Here is a 5,964-nt window from a genome sequence, read left to right as displayed (position 1 = left end):
TTCTCTCTTGCTACACATTCTGTCTTTTCTTCTCTGACAGTTATTCAAGTAGCACTGAAGCAGAAAGCTTTGAACATCATACATCAAAGTTTCCTCATGCACGTTTCATGCGTAATGCACATATTTGACCAACCATCTGGACATGAAGATGGGAAAGACATGAACATTGAGAGTGAAATTCACTAAAAATGAATTGTGTTCACTGATAGCATTGTTCACGTGTCATCCATAGAGGTGTTAGTGCTGTAAAGCATGACAATGACATCTAGGGATGTATTGGCTATTGGGCAAAATTAGAGAATTATTATTTTTTTTTTTTAAAGAAAATAATACTTTATTCAGCAAGGATGCATTAAATTGATCAAAAGTGACAGTAAAAACATCTTTAATGTTAAAAAATATTTATTTTTTAAAGAATGCAGAAAAAATATATCACGTTTACACAAAGTAGCAATGTTTTCAACATTGTTACTAATTAAATTAAATTCAATTCAAGTTTATTTGCATAGTGTAATACTTATTGTTTCAAACTGCTTTACATAAATGAAGTAAATGATATGAAGAAATGTTTCATGAGCAGCAAATCAGTATATTAGAATGATTTCTGAAGGATTATGTGACACTGAAGTGATGAATTAAGCTTTACATAACAGGAATAAATTACATTTTAAAATATATTAAAATAGAAAACAGCTATTTTAAGTTGTAAAAATATATCACAACATTATTGTTTTTACTTTATTTTTGATCAATTAAATGCAGCCTTGATGAGTATAAGAGACTTATTTCGAAAAGCATTATATAAAATGTTAAACATAATTAAAACATTTAAAATTTAAAAACATAATATAATAAAACTTTAATGTAATCTTTTATAAATCTCAAAGAAATATACATTTTTATAATGTACATTACAATGTTGTGATGCCCAAAATTACTTGTATTATTTAAAATGACTGAATTTAAGACATTTTCATTTTTCATTTATTCAGACAAAATGTCATTTCAATATTGGCCATTTATCACTTATAGAAAGGAACATGGAAACAATTAGTGCAGTGGCACAATGTTCAGCAAATTTGCTCCCAAGTGCCCCGGTGCCCTTTGTGGACTGGCAGCTTTAACAAAAAATTATGCACAGTCTGTATACAACAGAGGACTTTCTTTCATATGTAAACGAAGCTTGGATGAAATTTGTCAACTTAGACAATCAATCGATCTCAGTCACGTTTTCCCACCAGGGCATCAGTTCAATTTTCAGACACAATGGTGAAGTTTGCCAGTCGGGATGACGCAAACTTAGAGGGAATTTAGAGGGAAGATTAGAGGGAATTTAGCCAGATCTTGAACCCTGCTTCTAACAGACTCCAAATCTGCTTTTAATGGAGTAAAACTTAACATCAGAACATCAGTCCAACTCTCTCTTCCTCTCTGTCTCTCTCTGTCTCTAAAAGAACAATACTGTCAGACTTAGGCCTGGGCGATAAAACGGTATAGATATTTATCGACGGTACACCTTCTTCGATAACGATAGAAAATTTTTTCGATATAGTGCACGATATAGGCACGTAATATGAGTGACGCAGACAGCACACACAAACACGAACACATGCTGAAATGAGTGCTGTGCCTGTCTGTGATGAGGAGATTTTGAATAAAAAATGAATATTAGTCGAATTGAAAATAAACATTTGCATCTGAATGTTAGGTGTGCATCAAGGAGTGTCACCAGTGGCGCGCGAGATGCGGTGACGATGTAAGTGACGTTGCATTTTAATGTTTTGTTAGTCTAGGCCACGAGACGCGCCGCTGCTGCGTTATTCTTTCAAAATATTAGAGAAATATAGAAGCTCAATGCGGAGAAGATCTTGAATGGGTTAAAACCGAAACCAAGCCATTCACACAGAACGCATATTTAGCGCATTTTTTAGACGGACAAATATGACTGCTGCACTCGCGTCTCACACAAGAGATGTATAGAAAGCCATGCAAAGTTAAAACAGTTTAAACGTTTAGAAAACACGTCACAAATTTGTGGAGGTTTATTCATTTTCACTGCGTCTCATATGTTTTTTTAAATGCAGTCTGTGTGAATGCCACTTCGGTTCTTTGGATTAAGCAATGTATAAATACATGATGCTGTTTTGTTCATAATTGTTTATGCAATTTACGAAATTATATTTGATTTTTATGAGTTAATTTAGACGTAATGCACGTTTTTTAGTAAGGAGATACTTCCTTGCGTTGACAATTTAAATGCATTATTTTGCTCATTGCGCCCTCCTGTGGCCTCGGGAGACAAGACAAAAGTTTCCTTAAGACCTCTTTAATCTGCATATAAAACATTAGAAAAGAGATATTAAATTTTTATTTTGTGTTTGATTGTTAAAACAAAAAATATTTGTTGTTTGTCTCAATAAATTGTGTTAATTATAAATACAGTGGTTAAATAAAAAAATATATATATTGCTTTTTGTTTTAAAAAAGGTTATAAAAAATGTCAATAATTATCGATACCGAACGATATGAAACATTATATCATTGATACATTTTTTAGCTAGATCGCCCAGCCCTAGTCAGACTACTTGTAAACAATCCAGACAAGCACACAATTGGCAACACATCATTATGGCTTAATAAATCACTCAATGCAAACCCCGCAGATTCCTTGTCCTGCAAGCATGAAGCATTTCAAGCATTAGTGGCCTAAAATTAAAGCCTGTTTCCTTGGAAACAATAAACCACTTGTACTTTGCTTCATAGAGCTATCCATTAAGAAGGGTTTGTGCCTGGATGTGACAGACAGAGGTCTCTGCATGACAGATTTTTAGTGATGCTTACTGAAATCTCCAGTCAGGAAGACGGCCTCCGCTCCCGGTGCCCATTCCCTAAGGACCAGACCGTTGTCGGATCGCCGCTGAATTCCAAAGGACCGATAGCTCAGCGTGAAGCAATCAAAGATCTCTTCTGCCTCCTCCAGCTGTGCCAGATGCTCTGCAAACCGCTTGCATCTAAGGTCACAACAGAGATAGAGAGCAAGACAGAAACATACAGAGAAAATACAAATTAAAGACATTATGGACCCAAGCTTCATTTCTCACCCTTCCAAGAACCAGAGTTCTGCAACTTCAGACAGTTGTTTTCCTCAGTTCACACAAGAAGATCACTCATATTCAGCTTTCTCTGTCAGCTTTGCATAACAGAAAAAAAACTTGTATTTTAAAGTTACACTCTAAAAAACACTGGGTTAAAAACAACCCAATTTGGGTTGTTATTAACCCAAGGGCTGGGTAAATATAGGACAGAACCCATCTTGGGTTAAATTTACCAAGCAAATTGGGTTGTTTATTTAACCCAGCATAATGGGTTGATCTAACCCAGCTAATGGGTTTATTCATTTTTACTATATTACTAGCTTATTTTTTTACTTCATACATTAAATAAGCTTTACAGATTAACTTAAATCCTCTAAACTTTTCTAAAATACTCCACACAACCACTGGTTTGCATGATAACTTCCTTTATTTATCATTTACAGCATTGTTTATCGTTTTTAATAGGCTATACATATTGCCTATATTGAAACTCCTTCAACAAACATTAGAACAAAAATTTAACATTAAATAGAAGTAATTCACGTGTAATCGACCAGTCTCTGTTATTCTGTGTCCATCGTAACGGCGCTGGTTCTCGTGCCCGAGCTGGAGTCATGTTCAGCGGGGAACTGCTAACGGACCGCCGTCCAGCGTTTCACTCTAGCCGAAACATGCTGTGACTCCATAACCTACCAATAAACAAACAATAAACAGCTCTGAGGACATGTTTTAACATCCAAACAAAGTATTATATTCTGTATCTTTATGAATAAAATCGTTTATTTTATGCAAAGCATCAGGCTTTTCCATCACGCGAAAAGACCGCGACACTCAGTTGATTCACACCGCGCGCCTGTATGTTACTCTGCATAAAATTGAACTATATACAGCACAGTAACGATTTTATAGATGAAATAAAATGTACACAAACCTGTATTTTACCGAAGAATGCATCAATTCGATGGTGCTTAGAACTGCTCTCTCGTGAAGTTAAGACGCAAGATCCCAACGATAAATAACTCAACTGCTGGGTTACGTCTGACCCTGAATCTGAGTAACACTAAAACTACCCAAACATTGGGTTGTTATGTCTGACCCAGAGCCGCAAAACACCCCAAACAATGGGTTGTTACATTTGACCCAGGAGCTGGGTAACACAAAAACTACCCAAACACTGAAAAAATAACCCCCCCACAAAAAAAAACCCCCAAAAGGCTCAACCCAGCATTTGGGTTAAAAAAATAACCCAGGATTTCTTAGAGTGTATTTTGCACAGAAGATCCGGTGAACGAGTCACAGGTGCAGAGATACACACACTTTTCAACAAACTCTTTTCAACAAAGTTTGTTGTACTGACACAAGAGCTAACACAGCTTAAAAAAAAAAAACAACAACAACAAAAAAACAAATTGTACCCTTTAGAAAAGCTTTTCAAAGGAGATCCTCGCTCTTCTCTTCCCTCGGTCTTGCTGCTTTCACCAAAAAGACATTAGAAATTTGATACACATCTCAGACTGACGTAATTTAGTGATGTCAGTCTAGAAAGTGGATCAAATTCAGAGTGTGTGGACAATGTGTTCACAATTTTAAAGTGAAAAGATTAAATGTTGAATAAATTAAACCCACTACATAAAATCTCTAACTGATTTGTTAAAACATGTTTTAATGTCTGTTTGAAATGTGTGAAATACTCAGGAAAAAGAAAAACAAAGCATCAGCTTGCTGATGAAATCTCATTTGTGGCTTGACTTTTTTTTTTTTAAAGTATTTTGCCAGTTTTTTTTTTTTTTACGCTGTTCATATCTGCTCACTCAACTGAAAAATGAGCAGGGATCTGTGTCCTCCTCTATTCTGTTAATTGACATTTCTACCTGATAGATTATAATTGTGCTAATGCTTAATGGCACACTGTCTTTGGTTAAGTGGCTTAATGCAAGTCCTTATTTTGAAGAGGTACTGTAGAATAACATTTTCGTGAATTTCCCACTTTATGCTGTTACAGAAGACAAATTCAGATTTTATATCAAATGATGAAATGGGGAGTTAAGACAGAAGTTTTAGGCAATACTCAATAGCTTTGCACATCCATAACTATGCATTAAATAACTTCTGTGATGCTTAAAGTTAGACTACATTTGCAATCAATCACAAAATAGATTTTTCAATTCTTAATGTTTTTGGCTCTCTTTTCCCTCGTAAATAACCAATAGACAGCAGTCTTTCACTTTATACTGTATCCTATAAATAAAATATATAAAAAAAAAACTAGAACAGCATGTTACAAGCAAGAGAATATATGGTAAAATAAAGTAATAATATATAAGAAATATTATGAATATATATTTGTTAAAATATATTAGTTATTATATGTTATATTATATTTATATATTTTATTATGTTTAAATCATATCTATATATTTCCTCTCGTTTTTTTTTGTTTTTTTTTGCATATGGGTAGCCTTTGACATGAACAATAATATGCTTATATGTAAACCTTTTGTATATATATATATAGTCACCACGCTGTGTTGTAGTACACATAAACACGATGATGAAGGAATAGGCAGTCTTTAATAAATCCACAGGCAGATAAACCCAAACAGAGAGAATGGAACATCCAACAAATGGAACATAGTCGAGACCTGACAGCAAATGACTAGACACAGGGGACTTAAGTATACAAGAAATGAGGATAATTAATGACACACATCTGAACTAAATGACAACTAATCAGAAATCATGACAACTAACTAACAGTAAAAACAGTGCAAGCTGAAAACAAAGTCCAAACAGTTTGAAGGTGTGACATATTTACACACACACACAGACACACACACACACACACACACATATATATATATATAAATAT

The 5,964-nt window shown here is 34.3% G+C and overlaps 1 pseudogene; it reads right to left on the bottom strand.

The window, feature by feature from the left end:
- LOC107701085 (1,4-alpha-glucan-branching enzyme-like) overlaps nucleotides 1-5,964 on the bottom strand; it is a 145,657-nt pseudogene that overhangs the window by 128,318 nt on the left and 11,375 nt on the right.

This window comes from Sinocyclocheilus anshuiensis, unplaced genomic scaffold (genome assembly GCF_001515605.1).
Source record: "Sinocyclocheilus anshuiensis isolate Anshui unplaced genomic scaffold, SAMN03320099.WGS_v1.1 scaffold907, whole genome shotgun sequence".
Classification (NCBI taxonomy): Eukaryota; Metazoa; Chordata; class Actinopteri; order Cypriniformes; family Cyprinidae; genus Sinocyclocheilus; species Sinocyclocheilus anshuiensis.
The sequence above is the reverse complement of the archived record's forward strand: the minus strand, read 5'-3'. Positions and strand labels throughout refer to the sequence as shown.